General features: G+C 28.2%; 1 protein-coding gene and 1 long non-coding RNA gene across 19 annotated transcripts in view; one reads left to right on the forward strand and one right to left on the reverse strand.

The window, feature by feature from the left end:
- The window catches only part of LOC107446587 (piezo-type mechanosensitive ion channel component), a 125,449-nt gene extending 121,323 nt beyond the window's left edge, over positions 1-4,126 (reverse strand). For all 18 annotated transcript variants that reach the window (XM_087161414.1, XM_087161407.1, XM_087161411.1 and 15 more), the window contains exon 1: positions 3,712-4,126. The gene's annotated coding sequence lies outside the window, so the exon portion shown is untranslated. The remainder of the gene's footprint in view (positions 1-3,711) is intronic.
- Positions 4,127-4,438: 312 nt separating this feature from the next.
- On the forward strand, positions 4,439-8,342 carry LOC147811814 (uncharacterized). The gene is made up of 3 exons (XR_015433143.1): positions 4,439-4,718; positions 4,970-5,175; positions 7,411-8,342. It is a non-coding gene; the product is annotated as an uncharacterized LOC147811814 (long non-coding RNA).
- Positions 8,343-12,261: the final 3,919 nt, after the last annotated feature.

The following is a 12,261-nucleotide window of genomic DNA, read 5'->3' on the forward strand; positions in this document are numbered from 1 at the left end:
GTCTATTATTTTTCTTTGTTTTATTCTTCATTTTGAACTTATCTAATGAGTGCTGTTTACTTGCAGCTTAAGCGCAATAAATGATACTTATTGTTTTTCTTAACTTTCTTAGTGTTATCTTGTATTTATTTATTTATTATATATATATATATATATATATATATATATATATATATATATATATATATATATATATATATATATATATATATATATATATTTAAAAAGAAAGTTTATAATATTGAAGCCAGAACTTGGCAGAAAACCATAACTTAGAATACAAAATTAAAATAACTACTATTCTCTGATATGTTCATTCATACATAATTATTAATTAAACTTAATGAGCACTTCTGCATGTTTATAAAAATCTTAAATTATATACTCGAAAGCAGGGTTGGCAGGTTTTTGACATGTGACAGTATTTGACAGTTTAAACCATGGTTTAAACCGTCACGTCAAAAACCTCACTGTCAAAAATGTCGAAAATGTCAAAAACCTATATTCATATGTGAAATTTAATTAATACATAAAATTTATATATTTTTTAAAGGATAGTGTTTCTAAATATGTTCTAGAAAAAATAAATTTAAAATTTTGAAGAAACACTTATATTTTGAATAGTAACCAAAATCTTGTACTTTTGAAAACTCACATCTTTTGTAATATTATGTATTCATTTTCATGTGTTATTGAAAATCTGCAGTGATATTATTAAGAAATTTATTTATAACCAAATTTAGTGTATAGTATACATTATACTAAAAATTAGACATTTTTAAAGATAAACATTAGCAGTTTTGTACATTAGACATCTTCTTTTAAAGAAAAATCTTTTTAATATTCTTTTAAATCTTCTTAATAATCTTTTTAACATAAGACAATACAAATTTAAGTGCTTTCTGTTAAATACACAGAGTAGTTAGTGTCGATTTACAGTATATTCAGCCTATTCATTTATTATGCTGAAAATTTAGTTTATCCAAATACTTGTGAATTTCATTTTGCTGAATACGATATAGTTTTGTTGAATATCTAAATATTCAGCAGTTGAATAATTACTTCTTGCTTTCAAGATATGCATCATTTGTATTCTTAATGCAAGTGGAGAAAAAAAAATTAAGAGATAAAAATTGTTTTAAAATGATAAGTGTAATAATTATAAATAAATATAATAAACAATATGAATTATATTTATCATTATTCATAAATATAACTACTTTTAAATTCAAATTAACATACTGGATAATAAAGATATTCGGTATAACATTAAAAAAAAATTTTTATACACTTGTATCTTATATCAAGTTTGTATTTATACAACATAACTTGTAAGTTCCTTATAAATATTAGTTATATTTTCCTTATATGTCAAAAATGCATAGTAATAAACTTTTGATTTTCTTAAGTATCAAAAAGAAGAAAAAAAATTTTTTAAATATAAATATTTAAACAATTTTTGTGCAAAATTTTTCTGCACATGCATTTGAATATAAATTTCTGAGATTTTAAATCTGTTATTTTACCTTAATATTAATTAAAAAATATTTTAAAACCTGCTGATTACCTATAGTATAATTAAATTTCAATATAATGCATGGAAACTGTTGGTAGTTTTGAAGTTTACATATTTTCTTGGCAAACTTCAGTTTTTGACGGGTTTTTGATGGTTTAAACCAGTATTATACCCTTGTCATGTCAAAAACCACTTTTTGACGTCAAAAACCCAACCCTGCTCGGAAGGCTAAGAAAAAAAAGACTTAAATTTTCTTTATCATCTTCTTTTTCCATTTCAAAAACAAAATGTATAAACAAAAGACAGTCGATAATTATTTGTACGTTGTAAAACAAAGAATCATACATTGAAAAATACAAATGAACATACCAAGTTCAACAAAAAGTACATTTCATTTCATGAATGTTTTCATTCATTAACCTTAAAGTAAATTATGAGTTTATTCATAATTAATTTCTAATCACATAACTACTCACGCTTTACATTTTAGTAACTTCGTCATTATACAGTTTATTATACATTCAGAAGGCAAAAAAATTAAATAAATGACTGAAATAAATATTCTCATAACCATTCCTGTTATTATCCGTTTTGATAATAATCAAGCAATATTTCTCATCATGTAATATATCTTGTGTTTATACTTAGTATATATAAACTTGTGTATAGAATATACATGAAAAGACTCCTTTACCTTTAAGCGAAATTGGATCTTTTTATGAAAAAAATAGATAAATCCACACAGACTAGGTTTTTTTTCTTAAAAAAACTGAGTTTTTGCGAACCCTGATATGCCTATACATCATACATGCATACAGATAACATCTGTGCATACTTGTACACAACACAATGCATTCATATACAAAATAACATTTTTGCAAGCATACAATGTATATACATACATTCACATAGATATTATATATGTATACATGCATACAAATACTGTATTTACTTGCATACATTCAAAATATATAAAAATATCCATGAACATATGAACACACATTTTATGTTTACATATAGTATAATCATTTTTGATTATATGTAGTCACAATTGTAATTATAATTACATGTAATTATATATTTTGGTTATTTTTAATCAGAACTACTTGTGATCTTTTATAGTTGTGGTTACAAGTTATGATTACTTGGAATTATGCAAAATTGTTTAGTTGTAATGAAAACCATGGTGAATTGTTATAAATATTACAAGTAATTGAATTTTGATTACATCTGTAATCAAAATTATGACAAGTAGTAATCATTATAACAAGTAATTACTCTAATTGAGAAATGTAATCTATTACATTTTTGCACAACCCTGATACAATTTATGGCTATTGGCTATTACAATTACTATTTATTATGGGTCAGGGAATGCATGTGCAATGTTTAATTTTTGATGACACATAGCTGAATCCCCTCAAAATTTTCAAACTAAGAACAGAGTTAATAGAGTTTTTGATTTTCAATATAAAAATACTGAAAAGGTAAATTTCCCTAAAAAGAAATAAAATAACTTCAGAGCAACTGCAATAATTAATAAATAAAAAAACACTCAGTATCACCTGAAAACGTTTTTATCATGTATCAAATACCTATCACAAAAAAACACAAAATTACATACCATTTTTGGTGAAAATAAAAATTATTGCAGGATAATATATTAAGTTTACTAAGTATTCACAGTTCACAAGCATCATAATTAGCTTTGAGGAACATACAAAAGTCTACCTCATAGAATTTTGCAGAAAACTCTATGAAACAAAAGATTCGTATAATTGAGGATAAGTCATCAAATTTTTAATTCAAATTATAAAATTATCAAAAAATTTTCTGGTTTCAGATTTAGTAAAAAAATATATAATTAAAAATTTATCAAACGAGACAAATAACTCTCGTAAGAACATAAAGAATCTTAGCAATTCTAATCAAACCCTGATACAAACTAAAATTTAAAAACATATTAATAAAGACAAATTAGCATTGATTTAAAAAGTGGTTGAAGCATTGATTTAAAAAGTGGTTATTTTGAGTAAAATGCAACTTTTAATGCCACACATTAGTCACACTTCCTTCATATTAAAAAATAAATAAAATAACCAGAAAAATTTCATCAAAATATGAGTAGATGATCTATATGTTCAACAAAATACATAATATAAAAGAATAAAATAATATGCAACACCGAAACTTACCAATTTCTAACTACCATCCCTACCGAGGAATCATAATTGCAATTTATTTAAAACAATTAAACCGATATTTCACTGGTAGGTTTAAAAACTTAACTTTGTATAATAATAACACTGTGACAAACAAAAATATTTGGCAATTTCATAAATTTCCCACCATTCACACCTCTACAGTCAACTATCGTCTGCTAAATGAATGTTTGTGTCGCGGTTTTCGATGAAGTTGGGTGTTTCTAAAAAGTAGAAAGTTTCTGCACTAAAAAGTTGTTCGTAAACACCAACATTTTTCTATGTATTTTCTCAACAAAGAAAACTCAAAAGTTCAAAAGTTTCTGATGCCGCATCACCTAAATTTAAATGATTACATAAATTTCACGTGACGAAATCAATCGTAAAATACAGTACAAAAGCAAAACCTATTTTAAATCGTAATCGTCATCGTATATCTCCCTCATTTTGATATTTTTCTTCTTTATCGCTATAAAATTAATAGCTATTGTTATTTATGACATTGCATTCTTGATTCATATTATGGAGTTTTTTTTTTGGTTTTTCGCAAAGTGATTATTGTTAAATAAATTAATAAACATTAAACTAATTTAACTTGCAACCGTATCTTCAATGCGCCTGAAACGGAGTGTCTATTGCACCGATTATCGGCGCAGTAAAATTCATTTTGCTATCTTACCGATCAAATTTTTAACCAATCATGGAGCGTATCTGTCCACGTGACCTCCGATTTTTTTTTCAAAAATAATTTAGCTCTGTTTATCGTAGTCAAGGCAGCTACAATTTTGGTAGCATCTTGATTTTCTTCATATGAAGAATAACAAATAGCCATTCATGAATTTGAAAAAGAAAAAAGGACGATCTTCTGGAAGAGAGAAGCGAAAACTTTACAAAATGCTTCAAAGAAATTTAAAAAATTTGATAAGGCTCCGCTGGAATTGAAATACACATGGTGGAAGAATTCATTAAAAAAAATTTACAGATAACAGTCGCCAATCCATGTAAGTAAATTTTGTATTGTTTAATTAATTTTTAAAATGTGTTATTTAAAATGAATTACTTAAAATGTGTTAATTGATTAGCAACATCGTTCCTGATGTCACCATGTCAATAGTCACAATACACCTTGTAAAAAACAATTCAACACTCTGACCTGCTATCTATTATTTTATATTGTGTCTGCAAGCCCTTATAGAGTTTAGTTTATACATTTTTTATACGTAGTTTGTTTTAAAAAAATTTTATTTTCCAGAACCTTTACTCAAAATTGTCCAGCTGCTGTCTCCAGATAAACAATTTTTGCAGATAAAATCAATGAATGAGGATCATGACCATGTCCTCTCCGAATCTTTGTTCCGTTCTTCGCCTAAAGAAAGCCTGATACCTGTTGAGCACCAAGAGAAAGTTCAAAAATATGTGAATCTCCAAGTATCTATATTTCTGTTCCATTTCATATAGGTAAAAATTTTTCCTACATTTACTCTAATTATCTCCATTTTCTATCATAATATTGTTTGTATAGTTAAGAAATTATTTTGTTACTCAGAGTGATTTACACTGACTTACGTGTGAATATTATAATATCTATTTGAACTTATTGTTGTTGCTCAAACTGTTGTTAATGGAGATTTCTGTATCGTGATCTGCGGCAGAGTAATCGCAAAGTCCAGGAAACTTCTGGGCAGTGACCCGCGAGAAACTAAAAGAAATGTCATAGAAAGGGACTGACTCGTAAGGTATAACTTGTAGTTACCCCTAGGCAATTATCTACATATATTTTTTAAAAAATTTGCAAGTTTAAAATCTGTTTGGCACCTTGGCAATTGTAGTTGCTTCGCCAGATCACAATACGAAATATCCCCTGTTTTTTTACCTTGCCATAATGTCAAATTTAAATTTTATGTATCCATAAAATATGGTTAGAAGCAAAGACACATAGAAAATTCAAATTCTGAATTTGTTTTTGACCAAGTAAAATAAGTTTTGAGGCAAATTTAATGTTTGTGTTCTAAAAATAAATTCAATGAAATTCTTGTAAGTAAAGCAAGTACATTGACTTTAGTTATGCAAACTGTTATAACAATATAATTTTTTTAATAATTTAATGCATGACCCTTATAATAGTATTATATTAGTAAACAATTTGTTTCCGATTGAGGAAGAATATATTCGGAGTGTTATTATCATAAATAGTGATTTTGTGCTGACATTTAATATAATTCATATCTCTTTAAATATCTTTATTCACTTTAAATTATGACATAGTATTTTTTATGATAATGATCTTTTTTTTATAAGTTTTACTGTGTAAATATTTTTATTTAAATAGTATTGTGAAAGCTTAAAAATAGAAATAAATCCAAAAAGTTCATATAAAATGCATATAACAAAATTAAAAGGAGTTTAAATAACGCATCATCACCAACTCACTAATACATATACAGTGATACCTCGAGATACGAGTTTAATTCATTCCCTAACCTTGCTCGTATCTCAAAGCAATTTTGCCCATTGAAATGCCATTAATCCGTTCCGTCCCCAAAAATGCTACCCTCAATTGTTTTTGTTGTGTGTTTTTGAATAAGAAAAATGTATTTATAAATGACAAATACTATATAAAAACATAATAAAAGAGAATGTAAAGCAGAAAAAACTGCTTTTATAAAGTGTACATGCATATTTGTATTTTGGTTACTTAAATGCAACTTACACACAACTTAAATGCTACTATATGCTTAATTTTAGTCACTGCTTTTCTCTTCACTGGTCTTTTGCTTTTTTAGCCAGATTTAAAAACTGTCCAAGGAGGTTTGTTTCTTCCTTTTCAGAATGCTGGAGAAATGAGTTAGGCAAGTCTCATTAAATAGCTCCGATGTACTACCAGTTTCAACTTTTTCAGGGTGTTTCTTTTCCACGAACTGTTCCACATTCCCAACTGAAATTCTCTTCCACATTCCCAAGAATTCTTTTATCTCATTTGTAGAGATAACCTCCTCCACCTCTGGTTCTTCCTCGAATCCAATTTCTTGCAGGATTGTGCCTCTGAGAAAATCCAATGCATGGATTTTCTCAGAGGCACACAATCTCCTCCCCCGCTGGCACTTCGAGTTCGAATCCTTCAAAGCTACGGACTTAGCCGACAGCACAATTTTCGGCTATAGACTTCGAGGCTCGGTGGGTGAACGATTGTCGAGGACGAGAAGGGCTTGCAAGGCCATTCCTCGTATCTCAAATAACTCGTATGTAAGGGCATTCGTATCTCAAGGTACCACTGTATTTGAATCTTTCTTATTGTTAAAGACACAATTTTTAACTCTAACATTATAAAATATAAATGCAACAATAATGTGAAAGGAACAAGTATATTAATCTTGCATTAAAACAATTTCAATTTGGTCAGATTTATTATTTTCCCTTCCTTAGCTTTTCTAACTGCACAATTTAGCAAATGAGATTACAATACACAATTTAGCAATTCTTTCTAAAATTAAAAAAAAAATTCCTTTTTTTTTGTTTTGTTTTGCATATTTAAAAAAAATCACTCATTAAATGGCCCAAAAATTAATTCTATTATTTATGCCGGGTTCCCATCGTCCTTAAAAACTACTTTATTTTTATTTTAGCAATTTTTATCTTCTGCAATGATTTCTTTTATCTAGCTTTTTTTTTTCTTAAAATATTTTATATTTTTAGGTTTAACGACAAAAGTTGTTGGTTTGAAGAGGAAGAAAGGTAATAGGCCCACTCCTTTTACAAGAAAAGCAGTTTTGGAGGGGAAAAAATATGCTTATGAACTGCTTTGTAGATGAAGAGACATTATCGAAGACCATAAATAAAGGCATTTTGAAGAAGAAGCTGCTATAGAATGTGGTATAGATAAGGTTTCTTCCTGTATGGATTCATGTGTTGAAATTAATGAAGTGAAGCTGTTCTTTACTTCTGATGGGTGGCTATTGGTTAAAAATGTGATTTTACAAAATCGAGAATGATGACATGGGAATGTTATTCATGCAAACAAGATTGCGGTATGGTGATACTATTTTGTGCGACTCTTATTCGCAGTGGTATCACTATTCCTGTGTCGGCCCTCTGCAGCCTCCAGAGCAAAAGTATTGTTCAAAATCTAAACTTTTTAGACTTTTTTTTTAGCTTATTTTGATTTTCTTCCTGTGAGATATATTTTGAATAGATATTTGTCATGTGTAAGCCAACTTTATATTTTTTTTAATTCTGAAACAAACTTTATTTCTTAATTAGTATTTTTTATTGCTTTTTTTTTAAAAAAAATATTTGTTTAACCATTGTCAAATTTCAAGTGAATGTCCACATAAAAACTCATCATTTACCTTTCATTATTAATTTCTGATGTATTTCAATGACATAAATTTTCCCACCAAGTTGTTAAATAATTAAGTTTCTAGGTATAGGTGTTACCTATTTTGAAAGAATAGTACTTTACTTTCAATAAATTTGCATTCAGTATGTTCCTTTTAACTGTAATTTATGTAGTATATGTTTCTTTCAACTTTGTGATTGCTTGCTTCTAATCCTAATTGTATAAATTTATATTTAGTTTTTTAAATCTGCTACATTTTTGTCCAATAAAAGTTTAGTTTCTTCCTGCATTTGTGTTTGATGAAATTTTGATAATATACAAGGTTTTGTATTTATAGAAATGTTTCGAGAATAAATTTTTAAAAAATCTACTCCTTTCTTTCCTACACTTAATCTTTAAATATTGATTATAAAATTCCTATTTATCAACTTCCTCTGTTTTATGAAGATTTTACTTTGAAAATTATCTTTTATATTTGATTCTTAATTTAAATAAGTGGAACTTAAAAAATTTTAACCTCCACAACATATGTATAATATCAAACATATATAGTACCAAACATGGTATTACTTTGATACAGGCACTGAAAAAATTAAATCGTATTTAATTAATTTTAAATCTTAAATGACAATACAAATAAATCTGAGTTACTTAAGATTCCAGCAGTTTATCTTCACACAATTTTATTTTTTAACTTATTTTTGTGTCTACTCCAGGTTAGTGAAAGGACATTTTATACTATGTCCCAGGTTCAAAAAACAAGTGCTTTAAATTTCTCAAGAAATACTTAAAGGATTATTTTGTAACTTTGAAGATGTTTAGTTTTTTGCGCATCAGACACAGATCTATAGCAATTCAGTTGAAATTTGAGACTTCTACCCGTAAGGCAGAAAAAATTCTAAGTTTATTTACAATAATTCTCTTAAGTGGTAAAGTGACAAATTTAGCTTTCAGTGGTCCAAAAGTAATCGTAACTTGTTTTGTCAATAGGCAGGGCTGATTACGCTCTGGAAAAATCCCGAATTTTTCGCTAACAGTGATCCTAAGATCGAAGGTTCAGACGTTTCAAAAAATCATTGATCACAGAAGTTTCTGGAAATCAAATTTTCAAAGGCGAAACTTAAAAACACAGTTCATTTTATTTGTTTGTAAGGGAGAGCCAGATACTTTATAAGCTTATATTCCTGATAAATATTTATTTTTTATTAGTAAATGGTTATTATAATCATAAACTCAAGAAAAACATACAATAAAACCTTTTTTTGTGCGTTGGATAGGGACCACATAAAAGAAATCATACAAAAAAAATTATAAGTTATTACGTATAACAAACAACTTTGTACGATATAGTACCTTTAAAAAAAATTTATGCGGTGCTTAGGGACCGCATAAAAAAAGTTGGACTTAAAAAAAATACATCAATGATTTATGAGAGAATGCTTTCAATTAAATTAGACCTAAAGAAATTTTAAAAATAATTAATTCTTCACTGTCCATGTACATGGAGAAGTTTTCAAATTATGCGTTAAATAGTTTGCTGCTACTCGTCGTAAGCAAAACGCGCATCTTCTGAAATGGTTAACAATAGCTTGAAGATAGGATTTCTATTGATTTGTTTCTTAGTACCATAAAATCGGTGATCAGTTTTTATGACGACGGTCGACTGGTCAATTGCTTGTAAACCTCATGAAGTGTAACTTTAAACACCAAATTGTATCTCAAAAATTTCAGAGTGACCCTCGTATGTACGTAACTGACTCTGCCTTATCAAGAGATTGTTTAAAATAAATGAACAGAGCATCGCGAAGTCCAGATACATCGTTGTCAAGGAGAGACCACGTAATCAGAGTTCGTCCACAACATGTATATGTACATTGATAGGAAAAATTAAACTGGCGCTAACGCCGCTAAGATTCATATACCGCATAAAAATAAATCGCACAAAACCAAAATCGCATAAATAAGGACCGCACAGAAACAGGATTTAGTGTATTTGTAAATTTTAAATACTTCTCCTGGTCATCATAGGTATGTATAAAATTTTAAATATATTCTAAGTAAACTAAGAAATATTGAAAAAAAAAGGAAAAATCTGAAATAGACTAAAATTATGGAAGAAAAAAAACTTAACGCTTTTTTTTTTTTTTTTTTTGCATCCTGACTGAATTAGGAAGTAATATGACCCTTCATCCATTAGTTACATATGTAGTTTTAATTTAACACAAAAGAGAAATTCTTGGAAATTGATCATGATCCGATCTAACTGTACAAACAAGTGCGCTTTTAAAACATTGCCCCTGTCCCTGAAACTGATATGCCTTCAACCATCAAGATTAGAAGCAAAGCTATTTTAAACTGAAAATATTTTGCCATAGTAAAAACGAATTGACTATCCTTTAATGGCAGAAAGGGATGTTTGTCCTGAAATGTATCGTAACATACATTCCATTCGTTTTTCAGCCTGGAATGTACAATGCGCAACAAAAGGAAAAAAACAACGAACTGGACCACCCTGAATAACTTTTGATTTGATGATAAGATGTCTAGGACTTGCAAGTCTGTACTAAAATTAGCACATTTGAGGTCACCATGGTGACCTCAAATGTGCTAATTTTAGTACAGACGATATTTTAAGTGCCAAAATTAAATAGAAATCGCACTTTCTTCCAATAAGCATACCATTTTTGACGGATTTGGATTTCTAGACCCCAAAATATACGGGTAGCAGCAGTCCATGAAATATGGCGGTCCAGAAAGTGCTCCAAAGTTTGGACCTCTTAATGTTAATTTTACTTTACGCATTGTGTTACATCAAAATTTTTTAAGCGAATCGAAGAAAATTTTCACACACTTATAAAATTCATTTATCCAAAAATAATTTTTAGTAAACTTTCATTATTTTTTATTATTTTATTCAATTTTGGTAAAAAAAACTTTTGAAAAGTTATCAAGTTTTTTTGCATCAGTTTTTAAATAATATAATTTTACATGGCAAAATACAAAATTTGAGCGAAATCAGTCGAATAGTCTCTTAGAAATTGAATTTCAAAAGGGCTAGATATTTAAACTTCGATCTCTCAGGAACTATTCGATCGATTTCGCTCAAATTTTGTCTTGTAAAATTATAATTTTTAAAATGGGTGCAAAGAATTATATACCTACTTTTAAAAAGTTTTTCAACCATTATTGAATAAAATAATGAAAGTTCACTAAAAATTAATTTTTTGCATAGAATTATCTAATTTGCTTTAAAAGTTCTCGAGATATGTAGCGAAATACACAAAATATTAAGATTTACATCAACTTCTCCTGGCTATAAATTGTTGCCGCTTCCACCTATATTTAGGGGGTTCGTAAATCTGTCTGTAGCCTTCCAAAAATGGTATATGTTTATTCAGAGAAAGTACTTTTTTTTTTGTCTGACTTCTTCGTAACTTAAAATATCGTCGACTCTTATTAATTAGCATATTTGTGGTCACCCATCTCTTGAACCATTAAGATTGAGCCCTAAGCGTGAAGGTCTCTGATCATTAGATCAAAAGTTATTTAGAGTGCCCTTAAGGATAAATTGAGGTATTTTTCGAAGGTAAAAATGAAATTAATATTTAAATATGTCATTAGGGTGAAAAGGGTTCAAATGAATATCTCAAAATTTACCTCAAATATACCTCCAGAGGTATATGTAACAACCTGAGGTGTTTCATCTTACATTTGAGGAGAGGTAGATATTTACTACTTTAAGGTGTTTCTTTTTCAACCTTAGGTTATTACTTATCAACCTGAAATATAATTCTTTACACCTAGCTATGGAACTATTTGTTCAACAACCTTAGGTGCTTCATTTTAACACTTCAAGTTATTCTGGAGCTGCCTAAAGTGTATTTTTTGACAATTGTAAAGGTAATATTTCATTAACGTGAAGTGTTCGCTGCTCTACTCATTACAGATATATAACAAGAAAACTGACTAGAGCCTAAAATAGCTTTTTTTAACGCAAGTAAGTAAGAATGTTGGGCCCAAGCATTATAAATGTGAATGCACACTTTAAATATTGCCAATGATTCCCCCATCATTTTAAATTTAAAAACATTAATCTGAAGACAAAATGTTGAGTGTAGATATAGATTCCTAAAACACGGTTTCAAAGTATCTGTCTTTGGATGGAGCTCCCACTCTGCATTTTTGCATTATAAAACCAAGTGAGAGGT

Source organism: Parasteatoda tepidariorum, chromosome 4 (assembly GCF_982258835.1).
Source record: "Parasteatoda tepidariorum strain Cologne lab strain chromosome 4, Ptep-v5.0, whole genome shotgun sequence".
NCBI classification, from domain to species: Eukaryota; Metazoa; Arthropoda; class Arachnida; order Araneae; family Theridiidae; genus Parasteatoda; species Parasteatoda tepidariorum.